The following is a 15,734-nucleotide window of genomic DNA, read 5'->3' as shown; positions in this document are numbered from 1 at the left end:
AAAAATCATTTATGGGAACACTCAGTCAGTACAGTGGACTGAGAATATGAGGAAATGGTATGCTAAGTCCCAAACATAGAACGCTGACCTTTATGGTCTAAGTCAGAGCTGGTTAATGTTCGAGGGAATTTGGCTGCAATTGTTTGAAGGTTGCAATCGACTTAATGGTTAATGTGCAGGGGTATGCAACGCTTTCTAGAGATTGAGATCAACATTCACCATATGTGAGGTGAGTCTGGGCCTCCTGAGTGGCGCAACGGTCTAAGGTACTGCATTGCAGTGGTTGAGGCATCACTACAGACCCGGATTCGGTCCCAGGCTGTGTCACAGACGGCCGTGACCGGGAGACCCATGAGGCGGCGCACAATTGGCCCAGCGTTGTTCGTGTTAGGGGAGGGTTTGGCCGGATGGGATTTTCCTCCTATTGCGCTCTAGCGACTCCTTGTGGTGGGGTGAGTGCCTGCAAGCTGACCCCAGTCACCAGCTGGATGGACACATTGGTGTGGCTGGCTTCTGGGTTAAGCGAGCAGTACGGATTGGCTGGGTTTGTTTTGGAGGACGTGTGGCTCTCAACCTTTGCCTCTCCCGAGTCCGTAGGTGAGTTGCAGCGATGGGACAAGACAAACTACCAATTGAGGAGAAAAAGGGGTAAAAGTAAAAAAATATATTTAAAAAATAAAAGGATAGGTGTGGCTGTGTATATAGCACATTCTCAGAAGAGCGTTCTGTGCTGATTTGTCTCTTTTAGGGTAGCTACCAATAAGGTTGCTCGTCATAGCATCGCTGGCTAGACAGCTAGCTAAATTGACACAGGTTGGTTTAAGGACATTAAGGGTGCGTTTGTAAATTCACTCAAGGGTGTCAGAGTGAGCTCAGAGTGCGCTCTTGGCGTTCGTAAATTCAGAGTGTTGTCAGATTGTCCGTTAGTAAATTTAGCGTGTATCGCTCTCAGAGTTTTCAGAGCACACTGGACGCTCTGGCGGAGTAGGGTTGATTCGAACGTCCTGACCTCAAAACGGAAGTCAAGCACCCAAGCTAACTGGCTAAAGTTGGCTAGCCTCCTAGCTAATTCCAGACACAAATGAGAACACCTCACTCTGAACATTTTACTTGCCACACAGAGCTGGTTAGAGTGTTAGTGACTGTAACTGTGTATTTTAATGACGTTTTTTTTTGCCAGTATAGAGCGTTCAGATGATATGACAGATTTAAAACAATGGTCCCACACATTCAATTTGTCCGTCACATCACAGGCATGCTAAACAGTAGCCAAACCAACAGATACGTTGCTTAATATTTATATCATATCCTGGAGAATACTGACGGTCACTCACGGAGACCAGCGGTGTATAGATGTAAACATGATCACACAGCAGGCTTTACACTCATTATAGAATCCCCATACAAACTCACAGTATTCAGGACCCTAAAGCTGCAATTCATTTGAAATATAATGAGTATAAGCTTAGTTTCTAAACACGGTATAGGAGGAGAACATGTGGTAGAGTTGCACTCCTTTCGTCAGTTTATTTAAAGGAAGTGTGTATAAAACACACAAGCTAGCACCGGGTCTGCCACATAGCTGGCAAAACCCTCCCTGACCAACTAGTGTTCTGAGGTTGCGATGGATGGGGAAAGCAGAAGCATTACTTTCACAAAAACACGCAGGGGACATGACTGTCAGCCTGTGACCATTTTGGTCACACCATCTGACAGAATTGGCAGGGTAGTTGCTCATTATGTGCAATTTCAGGGCCTCTTTTTACACTGTTAAAGTAAAAGAGAAGAATACATGGATTTACAGAAGAACTCACAAACACATTCCTGCAACGGGCCCGGGCACATAACACCATTACTGAAAGAGTTTGATGCCTTTTAAGTGTCAACATTTCCCTGCTAATATTGACACCTGCTAACAATCTGAGGTTGTCCTGACAACAACCGTAAACAAGGGATAAACATATTGGATGTACTCTGGAGGTGACAATGGGAGGTTGTTTCTTCTTCTCTCCTCTATATAACTGAACTGCTCTGCTCAGTGTCACACGGTGACCTGTCTCTGGCCTCTGCCATCAAAATGTTGACATTTATGTTGTTGAGCTTAAGTGAACATTCCTTCTATGAATCTTGATAAAACAGCAGAGGTTTACTTTATCTAACTGCTTTAGCATGTTATCAGGAGAGCTGAGGAGGAGAGGATCCTAGTTTAGTTGTCATGTCTAAGTGAATCCTGCTGTGTCTCATTCACAAAACAATGCTCTGATTATGCCATGTTCAATGAGAGGCCCATGCAGATGTCACCAGTCACATGGCCAGAACAGGAAGTGATAGCTAGTCTAATAAGTAACTATGAACCGAACAGTTACTTTTCAGTGAGGAAGGATTCAGGCCTGGTCTGCAAGAGTAGGACACAAGCTAATGAGAGAGAGAGTGAAAAAGACAACAGCCAGCCAGTCAGACACTATTAGCATTTAGCTAGCGTGTTACTGCTGCCAATGAACCAGAAACCTATTCAATTCCATTTCCAGCCCATGAGTCATTTGGGTACAACTATTAACCAAATCACAGCCATAGAGCTTCCTTCCAGATGTCCCAGGCATAGACCGTGTTGCAGTGAATGTGAACGCTGATTGATTCACTGTCTGTACCTCAAGAGAGTTACTGTGTACTTCTCCCGTCTGTGTACTTCTCAAGTCAATGGTGCTACACGTTCACTTATGACCTAATTTGTCTTCTGTCACCATTCAGAGCCAAACGGCCTCACTGAAGAGGTCACAGAGGTCATGTTACAGAGAGAGAGAAATCTTTCAGAACTGATAATAACTGATTGTGAAGTGTTTTCCCTGATCCGAGATGGCAGCGTACCTTCAGGGAGATATTGTGTTGTAAATAAACAGTTATTTTCACACATTGTATCGCCGGAAATGACTGGTAAGGCATTCCAGATTATAGATCGTCTTCAGTGAAGGGAATCGTTTCTGGGGAATAGGTAATCCAGAGGGATGGTAAATGTGTTTTTGGGTACGGGATGTCGTCTTCAGCGAGGGAAGATCAATGTGTAACATTACAGGTCTCCCAGAGTGAAGAGGCTAGTCAAATGGCTCGTCTCTCTTTTTTTGCCTTTCCTAACTTGTCTGACCACTATAGATTTTTTTTATGGAAACCTGGCAAGCTGTGTCTTGACAGAAATGGTTCTCCTGGCTGCCTTTAGGGAGGAAAAGAGCTAAAATACATTGTACTGTATGTATAGAGACACTCTGGTCTGACTGTGCCACATTTTGCACTGTATGTATAGAGACACTCCATACATACAAATACTATATTTATCCGTCTTAATTGTTATTCATTTTGATACTATGTGTTTCCACTATGTATATAACACCGTGAGGAAAAAAAGAAGGAACTCAAGAGCAAATTGTACCAGTTGACGAACTGTTATAATCGTGATTGACGAACTGTTGTAATCGTGATTGACAACATTTCCACAACATTTCTGCTGTGGGCTGAGGCTCAATATTTGATTGATTGCAACACCATTTAGAGTACCTGGCTAATTAATTTCGACATGTCATCAGGAGAGCCAAGATAATGTAAACTCCAGGCGTGATCAACTCAAGTCCTATGATTGATGCCTGAAATGCAATAATATACAAACTTAACTGAATGTAGATATCGCTAGAGAAATTAAATCCGCAACGTTACCCAGGAGATGTAAAGTGGAACAGATTGTTTGTGAAGCTTGGCAGCCACAGTAAATTAAGCATATCTTTTTTTGTATGATTTAAAATTCTTAGAGATTGTTCAGTTGTATGAATCATGCTTCTGAAGAATGTAAGAGCAATAGAAATAGCAACCGGGTGCTGATATATATAGTCTATGTGTTGTATAGTACGCAACAATTCAATTATGTTAGGTACAATTGTTGCTAATGGCATAACTCTAGAATGTTTACTACCTGTTGCACTAAATATACATAGGTGTGCCATTATTATCAATAACAACAGTGGTGAAACTCCACGGACAAAAAGGTTGTCTTAATTTTCCAAATCCTGTCACCATGACGTGTTACATTCCTCAACCACTACTGTCACCATCACAGTCTCATTAGTGTTACCTCTCCATAGATCACAGATGCTGTCAAATAAATTCAATTTCTCAAAAGTGTTCTTTGTGCTGTGACGTCTGTCTGAGACTAAAAGATACTCTGAAGCTGGAGGGAGGCCAGAGACAACATGAATCCCTTGGACTACTACTCTGCATGCCAAGCTGTTACTGACTTCCACACAAAGGCATATTTTTTGCCAGTTACCAAGAAGGCTGGGGGGCAAAGTGTGGATAGGAGGAGACATTTCAGAGAATGGAGAAACACTTCTTCAGGTCTCGGGAGAAGAAGCTACTGTGGCTCCATTCTTGTGCATGTTTCTGCTCTGTGGCAGACCAGTGTATAGTCAAATGATATCACAGATGTGCTTTCATTTCAGTTTCCCCGTCTTCTAAAGGATTTCTTATATCTAGCTGAGGGGAGGCTGTATATGAAAGGTTTTACTTTTTGGGCTTTTAAAACACTGATGGAAATGATTATTTTACTTCCTAAAGCAATCCTAAATATGCACAATGGTAGTTATAGTGCTTGGATTAATTGTGCTACTGCATATTTCCTAAAAAGCACATTTGACGAAGTGTAAGACGAAGAAGGAGAACACAAAACCATACAGGTAAACTAGCTAGCTAGTACTGGGTCCCTAAAGATCACTTTACCGCCATAACGTGACCCAAAAGAAACCCAACGTCAATGCTGAGCAGATCCCAGTGTCACACACTCAATAGAGCCACTGCTGGCTTCTGCAGAGCAAACTAATCTAATTAAACTCACTTAGAGCAAAGGATGGAATCAAAAGGAGAGTACGGTGCACATCTTTGGTCAAAAATAATGAATTTTAAATCCATTTTGGACACAGGACCTCATAGCTTCTGATTAGGAATAATGGAAAGCCTATCCACAATGTCTTAATCTCTATGGTCCTGAAACATGTGCAAACTACATGTAGTGTGTACAGTACATGTTGACAGTGTAGGGCATATGAACTAAAGGGAGTATAGGTTGCAGTGTACGGAGCTACTGCTAGGTGTAGATCTTACACATTAGAATGTAAGAGCATGTAGACCTGTGTTTTTCTATCATGAAGCGTTTTAGGAGGCTGTTTTTGTTTGAGGTGTTGGCACAGCAACACACATGGAACATAACACCAACAGAGACATAATAAAGTTCACTATTATCCTACGTGAGGTAGGATTCTTACTGCTGTTTGCTCAGCTTTGCTTTTTAAACTCACTCACTCACACACTCACACACAGACATCATCGACCGAGACTTCAAACGAGAATCATCTCACTCATTGCCTTGCCTTTTCCTTCCCTGCATGCACCTTTCACTGGGTAAACTAACGGTGAAGTTTGTTTAGGCATTTCTCTCCACCTGTCAACACTTTCCATTGCCCGGGTCATTTACTTTATAGAAATGTTTCAATGCACAGAATGGCAGAGTGAAAACGACTCAAATCGTCAAATCAAATAAACGTTTATTGGCCGGATACACAGATTTGCAGACGTTATCGCAGGTGCAGCGGAATGCTCCAGCAGTTTCGTAATAATATCGAGCAATACAAAACAATACGTACATAATCAAGAAATTAAGAAATATCAGAACGAGCAATGTCTGAGTCAGGAATATAAATACACATACACTATATACAAAAGTATGTGTACACACATTCAAATTTGTGGATTTGGCTATTTCAACCACACCTGTTGCTGACAGGTGTTTCAATCAAGCACACAGCCATGCAATCTCCATAGGGAAACAGTGGCATGTAGAATGGCCTTACTGAAGAGCTCAGTGACTTTCAACTGCCCTCGTCATTAGAATTCCACCTTTCTAATTTCTGCCCTGCTAGAGCTGCCCTGGTCAGCTGTAAATGCTGTTATTGTGAAGTGGAAACTTCTAGGAGCAACAACAGCTCAGGCGCAAAGTGGTAGACCACGCAAGCTCACAGAACGGGACCGTAGAGTGCTGAAAAATCGCCTGTCGTTGGTTGCAACACTGTCTCCCGAGTTCCAAACTACCTCTGGAAGCAACGTCAGCATAAGAACTGTTCGTCGGGGCCAAGAAACACGAGCAATGGACATTAGACCGATGGAAATCTGTCCATTGGTCTGATGAGACCACATTTTTGATTTTTGGTTCCAACTGCCGTGTCTTTGTGAGACGCCGAGTAGCTGAACAGATGATCTCTGTATGTGTAGGGGGTGCTTTGCTGGTGACACTGTCAGTAATTTATATTGAATTCAAGGCACACTTAAACAGCATGGCTACCACAGCATTCTGCAGTGATACGCCATCCCATCTGGTTTGCGCTTAGTGGGAATATAATTTGTTTTTCAATAGGATAATGACCCAATACACCTCCAGGCTGTGTAAGCGCTATTTGACCAAGAAGGAGAGTGATGGAGTGCTGCATCAGATGACCTGGCCTCTACAATCACCCAACCTCAACCCAATTGAGATGGTTTGGGATGAGTTGGACCGCAGAGTGAAGGAAAAGCAGCCAACAAGTGCTCAGCATATGTGGGAACTCCTTCAATACTGTTGGAAAAGCATTCCATGTGAAGCCGGCTGAGAGAATGTGGAGTGTGCAAAGAGTGTGCAAGAGTGTGCAAAGCATTTTGTTGACGTTGAGGGTGAGGTTATTTTCCTGGCACCACTCAGCCAGGGCTCTCACCTCCTCCCTGTAGACTGTCTCATCATTGTTGGTAATCAGGCCTACCACTGTTGTGTCACTTAGAGATGAGCTTGGGGGGCACTATGGTGTTGAAGGCTGAGCTGTAGTCGATGAATCACATTCTTACATAGGTATTTCTCTTGTTCAGGTGGGATAGGGCAGTGTTCAGTGCAATGGTGATTGCGCTGTCCGTGGTTCTGTTGGGGCGGTATGCAAATTGTAGTAGGTCTAGATATCCGGGTAAGGTGGAAGTTATATGTTCTTTAACTAGCTTCTCAAAGCACTTCATGATGACAGACGTGAGAACTACAGGGTGATAGTCATTTAGTTCAGTGACCGTCGCTATATTGGGGTACAAGAACAATGGTGGGCATCTTGAAGCAAGTGGTGACAACAGACTGGGATATGGAGAGATGTATTATGTCTGTAAACACTCCAGCCATCTGGTCTGCACATGGTCTGAAGACGCGTCTTGGGATGCCGTCTGTGCCGGCAGCCTTGCGAGGGTTAACATGCTTATATGACTCACGTCGGCCACAGAGAAATAGCGTGAAGGGGGCCCACGTCAGAGGCTCGATGTAGTTTTCCTTGAAGGTGTTTAGTTTATCCGGGAGCGAGGCGTCGGTGTCGGCGACGTGGCTGGCTTTCCCTTTATAATCAGTGATTGTCTGGAGTCACTGCCACATACTGTACGTCTCGTGTTTGAGCCTTTGAATTGCGACCCTGTACTGTTGTTTTGCCTCTTTGATTGCCGTACGGAGGTCATAGCTGGTCTGTTTGTACTTGTCCATGTTCCCAGTCACCTTGCCATGGTTAAATTCGGTGGTTGGCGCTTTCAGTTTGGTGCGAATGATGCCGTCTATCCACGGTTTTTGGTTTGGATAGGTTCTAATCGTCACCATGGGAACAACATCCTCTATGCTCTTCCTGAAGAACCCAGTCACCAAGTCAGTGTATACGCTGATACTATTCTCAGAGGCGACCTGGAACATGTCAGATCAACGTTGAACAGTCCTTACCACGGGTGCTTACTGTTTAAGTTTCTGCCTATTGTTGGGGAGGAGCCGAATGGAGTCATGATCTGATTTGCTGAAGGGAGGGCAGGGGAGGGCCTTGTACCTGTCCTGGAAGGGTGAGTAGCAATGATCAAGAGTTTGTTGTGTCCGGGTAACACAGGAGATGTGTTGATCGAATTTCGGTAACGTTTCACACCGTTTCACACCATTTCACACCACAATCACACCATGAGTTGTTAATCATGAGAAAAAAAACTCTGCCTTTCTTTTTCCTGGAGAGTTCTTTCTTTTGCACAATGGACGGAGAACCCCACAGCTAAATGGATGGGGAGAGAGACATTATTCCGTAAAACACAGTATGTTACAGTTCCTGATGTCTCTCTGGAAGGAGATCCTCACCCTGAGCTCGCATACTTTATTGTCCAGGGACTGAACGCTAGCGACTAATACACTCGGAAGCGCTATTCTCCCAGGCATCTGCGTTTTTGTGCAGCCCCCAGGATGAATAGAGCTGCCTCAAGTTAAAAAAATGGTCCAGGTCAGGGAAGTCGAATTTCTGGTGAGTGACCGCTAAACTAATGTCAAAAAGTTATTTTTGGATGTAAGTAATAATATAAAAATGATGTAAGAAATAACAAACCAACAAAAAAATACTGGGAGCTAGAAACAGGGAGACCGTGTCTGTCGTTGACATCTTATTGACTCATTACGCAGGGTGTGTTTGTGTGTGTGTGTGTGTGTGTGTGTGTGTGTGTGTGTGTGTGTGTGTGTGTGTGTGTGTGTGTGTGTGTGTGTGTGTGTGTGTGTGTGTGTGTGTGTGTGTGTGTGTGTGTGTGTGTGTGTGTGTGTGTGTGTGTGAGAGAGAGAGAGAGAGAGAGACTGTGTTAAACTTCAAGAACATTGATAATAGGGAGTAGGCCTACTTAAACATTGGGAGCATTAATAGCTTTACGTTACAGTGGCTTTGTGTCGTTTATGGTGAAAACGCTATTAAAACCTTCTAATATAGTGCATTTTGTGTTTCCGTCCCTCACAATCAAGGTATGCCTGTAACTCAGTGCACTGCTTCTTAAATGGAAAAATCTTTCTTTAGAGACAAATTTTTGCAAATTCTAAAATTGCGATTAGCTACAGAAAAGCATGCGATTAATCGGAAATATGCAAACACTTGCAGAGATTTTGGCACGTCAGTCACACTTCACAACAACTGTATGTAAAAAGGGCCGCTCAGTGCAAATTCGGCAGTCACATAAAAAAACACATGCTGTGACAGGGAGAGCTGCAGTGCAACACACTGATCGCTCTGTAACAAACGCGCTCTTTCTGTTGTGAACTACATGATGACTGATGAACGTAAGACGACAACAATGCCTATTGCTATTTAGATCTCCACAGATTGTTCAGTAACAGTGTCAGGCTGTGTTGGATTTGATTGGCATACAATGACGCTGAGAGACAACAAAAGATAACTGACCCCCCCTACTCCAATCAGAGCAGTGTTTTTTTGGACTGCACACCATTGGTTGTTTTGAGAGTTCCAGTAGAGATTCGGGACAAGGCATTGCATACTACACTTTAGTATCATTGTCTCCATTGCCCATGCATGGTTATTCTGGTTGCACTGGTTGGTCAGCAACATTGGTTGAAGGTTTTGTAACAAAGCTGACATGTCAGACAATACAATAAACACATTCCTACATGTACGTGTGTTGGAGTTCGTTTTGTGAGGAGCACAATAGCACAAATGAACTGGGGCATATACTGTACGTTAAAGGTTAAAGGTCTTTAGTACTTCAACTCTCAACTGATTTTCATAGTTTTTGTCAGGTTCACTACGGCTTCTATATATCAAACATGGGCTACTGAAGGTTTGACAAATGTGCAGCTAGTGTGTACCCTTTCACCATCTCCACCCCACTTGACCAACAGGTTCTGTGTAGGTACATGTGACTGCGTGTCTGCGTTTGTGTGTGAGTCACACGCGTGTGTTCAGCATTTGTACGTTTGTCTGTATTTTGTGTGTCTGTGTGGGCGTGGGTGTATGTGCTGCTACCTAAAGTCAAGATTCAACCTTGGCTGAACCCACCCAATCAGCAAAATCAAGGGAAAACAATCTGAATCGTTATCCCGATTTTCATACGTCATACCGTTTCTGTACCATACCGGGGTATACGCTATTACAGAATGTGCACACAAGGGGTGTTATTTCCAAAAATATTCAGTACCAGTCAAAAGTTTGGACACACCTACTCATTCAAGGGTTTTTCTTTATTTGTATGTTTTTCTACATTGTAGAATAATAGTGAAGACATCAAAACTATGAAATAACACATATTGAATCATGTAGTAACCAAAAAAAGTGTTAAACAAATCAAAATATATTTTACATTCTTCGAAGTAGACAACCTTTGCCTTGAACACTCTTGGAAATTAAATTTGTTCACCTTTCTATGAACAAGGCAAGTCAGTTAAGAACAAATTCTTATTTTCAATGACAGCCTGGGAACAGTGGGTTAACTGCCTTGTTCAGGGGCAGAACGACAGATTATCACCTTGTCAGCTCGGGGATTTGATCTTACAACCTTTCGGTTACTAGTCCAACACTCTAAACACTAGGCTACCTGCTGCCCCAATCTCTCAATTGTTTTTTTGGGGGGAGGGGAACAATAACTTAGGCAACAGGGATCTTGATCCAGGAGGGAATTAAATATTTCTGCTGTAACCAAGAAGGTTGGTCTTGACATCTAGCCACTTAGTTAGCAAGTTAGCAAACCAAATGCAGAGATAGAGCCTTGAGCTGGATTTAATTTATTTGACATATCTTTGATTTCTTATAGTTATACGTAACTTATAGCTAGCTATAAGCAGTGGCGTAGCACGCACTCCCATCTGTATTTCAAAATACCCCGGTAAACGATATAAACGGTATACCGTCCAAGCTTGCTGGTGTCTCTAAGGTCAACTCTCTCCCACCTCTCTCCCTCCCTGTCTCCCTTTCCTTCCCTACCCCCCTAGCTCCCCCTCCTCTCCCCCTTTCTCTCTTTCCCTCTGCCTCCCTCTCTGCTCTCCCATCTCCATCCCCTATCCCTCCCTCCCCCCTCACAAGGCTGCCTCCCCCACCTCTCCCCTTCCTCCTCCCTTCCTACCCCCACAGGCCAATTTACTCTAAACAAATGCCAATCATTCCCTCCAGCTGTTGGCTTAAAACAAAGTTTGCTCCCAGACAAAGCGAACCACCCAGCTGTCTTACTAAAGGTAACCCAAAACAATGGCAGCCAGCCAGACAGACGTGTGAAAGTGTGCAAGGCTAGCAGACACAACCATTGCCCGTATTTAAGCACTCCCCTGTCCATATAATCTTATTCAATATGATCAAAAAGGCCAAACTGATCCTATATCAGCACTCCTGTAAGACTGTTTGTAAATACAAACCCTTGGTTAGTTTACCTTTCTCCCCTGACTGTTAGGGACAAACCACCATGCTCACCTCAGAAACGTGTAAATGTTGTCAAACCCTATGGTGGTAGCCAGGCTATTGTAAAGATGTAAGGGGGAGTTTTGAAAAGAAAATCCGGGCTGGGTGTGACCTTGCCCTGATCCATGTGTGTGCCTGTTTTTTCCTCCCTCCCTCCAACCCTCCTACCATTCCCCTGCTTGCTTTTCCCTTCCCTCCTCCACAGTATGCTCTAGCTAAATGCTCCCTGCAGGAAAAGAAGTGTCCTCCTCCCCTCAGAAAGAAGGTTTTGGATTCACTTCAGACCACCCTGCCCAAAGCCCTCGTCCCATCTGGTGTCTCACAGGCCCTGCCAGAGGTAGTAGGAACGTCAGTGTGGTATACTCCCTCTGGCCCAGCCTGAAACCAAGGCTGCTGCCTAGGCTATGTACAAGATTGTGTAGTGTTAACAGACTATGCATCATATCTTCCTCATTCGGGAAGGTGCATTACTCAAACGATAATGACTTACTGAAATGTGAAGTTATATTGGTCTGTTTTGGCACAGAGAGGATCTGTCATGTGTCCAGTAAGTGTACAGTATCAATCTCAGGCTATAACCATATCACTCAATCCTCTCTCAACCAATGGCTAATCTTAGCTTTACCTTCTCAATAACCAAATTACATGTGAAATGGAAACCGTGTCACTAAGGTTGGCGAAAGAAGGTTGCATATGTCCATTCTCAACAGGGCGCAGCACTGCACAGGCCTTCCCGTCCCTCTATACAGATGTAGGATCTGTATAGAGCACTCTTTTTGATTTGATTTTACAATTTGATTTTTTTATTTTTTTATTTCACCTTTATTTAATCAGGTAGGTCAGTTGAGAACAAGTTTTCATTTACAACTGCGACCTGGCCAAGATAAAGCAAAGCAGTGCGAAAAACAACAACACAGAGTTACACATAAACAAACGTACAGTCAATAACACAATAGAAAAGAAAAATAGAAAAATCTATGTACAGTGTGTGCAAATGTAGAAGAGTAGGGATGTAGGCAATTAATAGGCCATAGAGGCTAAATAATTACAATTTAGCATTAATACTGGAGTGATAGATGTGCAGATAATGATGTGCAAGTAGAGATACTGGGGTGAAAAAGAGCAAGAGGGTAAGTAATAATATGGGGATGACGTAGTTGGGTGTGCTATTTACAGATTGGTTGTGTACAGGTACAGTGATCGGTAAGCTGCTCTGACAGCTGATGATTAGTTAGAGAGGGAGATATAAGACTCCAGCTTCAGAGATTTTTGCAATTTGTTTCAGTCATTGACAGCAGAGAACTGGAAGGAAAGGCGGCCAAAGAAAGTGTTGGCTTTGGGGATGACCAGTGCAATATACCTGCTGGATCTCGTGCTACGGGTGGGTGTTGCTATGGTGACCAGTGAACTGAGATAAGGCGGGGCTTTACCTAGCAAAGACTTATAGATGACCTGGAGCCAGTGGGTTTGGCGATGGATATGTAGTGAGGGCCAGCCAACGAGAGCATACATGTCGCAGTGGTGGGTAGTATATGGGGCTTTGGTGACAAAATGGATGGCACTGTGATAGACTACATCCAGTTCGTTAAGTAGAGTGTTGGGGGCTATTTTGTAAATGACATCGCCAAAGTCAAGGATCGGTAGGATAGTCAGGTTTACGAGGGTATGTTTGGCAGCATGAGTGAAGAAGCCGATTCTAGATTTAATTTTGGATTGGAGATGCTTAATGTGAGTCTGGAAGGAGAGTTTACTGTCTAACCAGACACCTAGGTATTTGTAGTTGTCCACATATTCTAGGTCAGAACCGTCCAGAGTAGTGATGCTAGTCGGGCATCGGTTGAAGAGCATACACTTAGTTTTACTAGCATTTAAAAGCAGTTGGAGGCCACGGAAGGAGTGTAGTATGGCGTTGAAGCTCGTTTGGAGGTTTGTTAGCACAGTGTCCAAAGAAGGGGCCAGAAGTATACAGAATGGTGTCGTCTGCGTAGAGGTGGATCAGAGAATCACCAGCAGCAAAAGCGACATCATTGATATATACAGAGAAAAGAGTCGGCCCGAGAATTGAACCCTGTGGCACCTCCATAGAGTCTTCCAGAGGTCCGGACAACAGGCCCTCCGATTTGACACACTGAACTCTATCTGAGAAGTAGTTGGTGAACCAGGCGAGGCAGTCATTTGAGAAGCCAAGGCTATTGATCACTCTTTTGTTGCTGAGAATTATTCTGCACAGCAGCAAATGCAAACTTGTAATGTATTCAAGTTTTAAAAAGGCTTCTAAAGTTTGTAATTTCCACTTTAAAATGTCTGACTTTATTTTCCCTAATGGAAAATGTATCAACTCCTACAAAAAAATGCCCATTAATTATAATCCCCATAATAATTCCTGTTGCTGCAGGAGTATTTTCCTGCTGTAGCAAACTGGCTCAAATTAAGATCCTACATCTGTAGGATGTATTGTACAGCAGTCAGGACACTCCCCCCTACCAGAGAGTCATTATGAACCTGACCTACTGTATACTTTTTAATCCAGCAAATTAAATACATCACCTTTTTCTAGACATCAGCAGAGTATTCTCTCCCAACCTTTTGTTCAAAATGCTACCCTGATCTAAACTGTTGGCTCTGTTCAACGTGCAATGCTGAGTGCTGGCTGCACTGTAGACCCTAGCCATTGAGCAGTCGGTAATGTATTAATAACGGGTTGGTAGGGGAATGGGAGCATGGAGCTTGGTAAGAGGTTTAACTACAATGTGAGAACTCAAGTCTCCTAGGGTCAGCGGCTCAATTGTAGTCACTGTGTGACTGGCACAGATTGGGCGCAACGCAACAGTGTCCGCATGACTCCCCTGTTCTAGCCTATGCCATGGTACAGAGCAGCGCAGGGCACCCCTGTACCAGCACACCAACTGACCGACGCACCAAACATGTTCAGTCACGGCACACATTCATACACACCCACCCCATTCAGACACACACACCCCAGTCGCACGCACGCACGCACGCACGCACGCACGCACGCACACACACACACACACACACACACACACACACACACACACACACACACACACACACACACACACGAGCCACGAGAATCAGATAGAAAGGGAACCAGTGTATTTTAAAAGTGTACTTTTAAATAAGACTCTGTACAACAAGTACTTGGTTATGTAGGTTATAGATTTGTAACGCACACATTTATTAATTTACTCTTACTGTAGAGTGAGCACTTCCCAGGTGTAATCCAAGCATGTGAAGTCAAACCACTATCAAAAAAACAGTAGCTGCGGGCCTCCAGAGTGGCACAGTGGTCTAAGGCACTGCATCAGAGTGCTAGAGGCATCACTACAGACCTGGGATCGATCCCCGGCTGTATCACAACCAGCCATGATTGGCAGTCCTATAGGGCGGCGCAGAATTGGCCTAGCGTCGTCCGGATTAGGAGAGGGTTACGCTGGGGGGCTTTACTTGGCTCATCGCACTCTAGCAACTCCTTGTGGCGGGCCGGTTGTCTGCAGGCTGACCACGGTCGTCAGTTGAACGGTGTTTCCTCCGACACATTGGTGTGGCTGGCTTCCGGGTTAAGCCGGCGGGTATTAAGAAGCACAGTTTGTCGGGTCATGTTTCGGAGGACACCTGACTCAACCTTCGTCTCCCGAGCCCGCTGGGGAGTTGCATCGATGAGACAAGATTGAAATTTGGGAGAAAAAGGGGGTAAAAAAATAAATGAACAGTAGCTGGTTTCAACCATGCATTAGTAACTGCAAATGGCTAAGTTTAGTCATATTATTAACAGTTATTTACAGTTGCTAATGAAAGATTACAAGGTTTTCTTTCTTCTCGCTCTCTGGGAATTCAAATTAGAATGGCTGAAAAGCCAGCAGAAGGGAAATTCAATACTCAAGCTGTAAAGGGTGGTAGTGGTACAGTATTTGTTTGCACTGCAGTCTTAGTAGAAACATGAATGAATGAATGAAGGTGATTACCTACCATCCTGTAGCTACACACTGGTTATAACATCAAGGTACTAATCATTGGTTACAACTGGAAGAGATGTAATTTTGTCTCACCTGCATTCAATCTAGTCATAATGAGATTCTTACGGTGTTCCATATGGGCAAGAATCATCACACACTGAGACTTTATCACCCAATTAAATATACATTTCCTCTGTGCTGACTGCCTGCATGTATCACACACACACACACACCAGCATGCTCCCACAGACTAGGGTAAAGGAGGAAATTGGCCTGTGGTTAAGGACGGACAACATATGACATGGCAAACCCACTAATTAACGTCAGATCATCAATCTCAGACCAATAAAAGTATTATGATTCTATATTGGCTTTCCTGGTTTGCAAATTATCCTTGTCGAAGCTATGTCCCAAGTCCCATCTGTAAAGAACATCATGTGTCTAACTCTGTATACCTTCTCTTACCAATGAGAATATGTTTCCATTC

General features: G+C 43.7%; 1 protein-coding gene across 1 annotated transcript in view; it reads right to left on the bottom strand.

Annotated features, from left to right (window-relative positions):
- Positions 1-15,734, bottom strand: part of LOC129824169 (protein Wnt-9a-like) — a 30,236-nt gene that overhangs the window by 8,366 nt on the left and 6,136 nt on the right. The gene's annotated exons all lie outside the window — the stretch shown is intronic.

The sequence above is a fragment of the Salvelinus fontinalis genome, chromosome 26, assembly GCF_029448725.1.
Source record: "Salvelinus fontinalis isolate EN_2023a chromosome 26, ASM2944872v1, whole genome shotgun sequence".
In the NCBI taxonomy this organism is placed as follows: domain Eukaryota; kingdom Metazoa; phylum Chordata; class Actinopteri; order Salmoniformes; family Salmonidae; genus Salvelinus; species Salvelinus fontinalis.
Note: the sequence above shows the minus strand (reverse complement) of the source record. Positions and strands in the feature narration are given on the sequence as shown.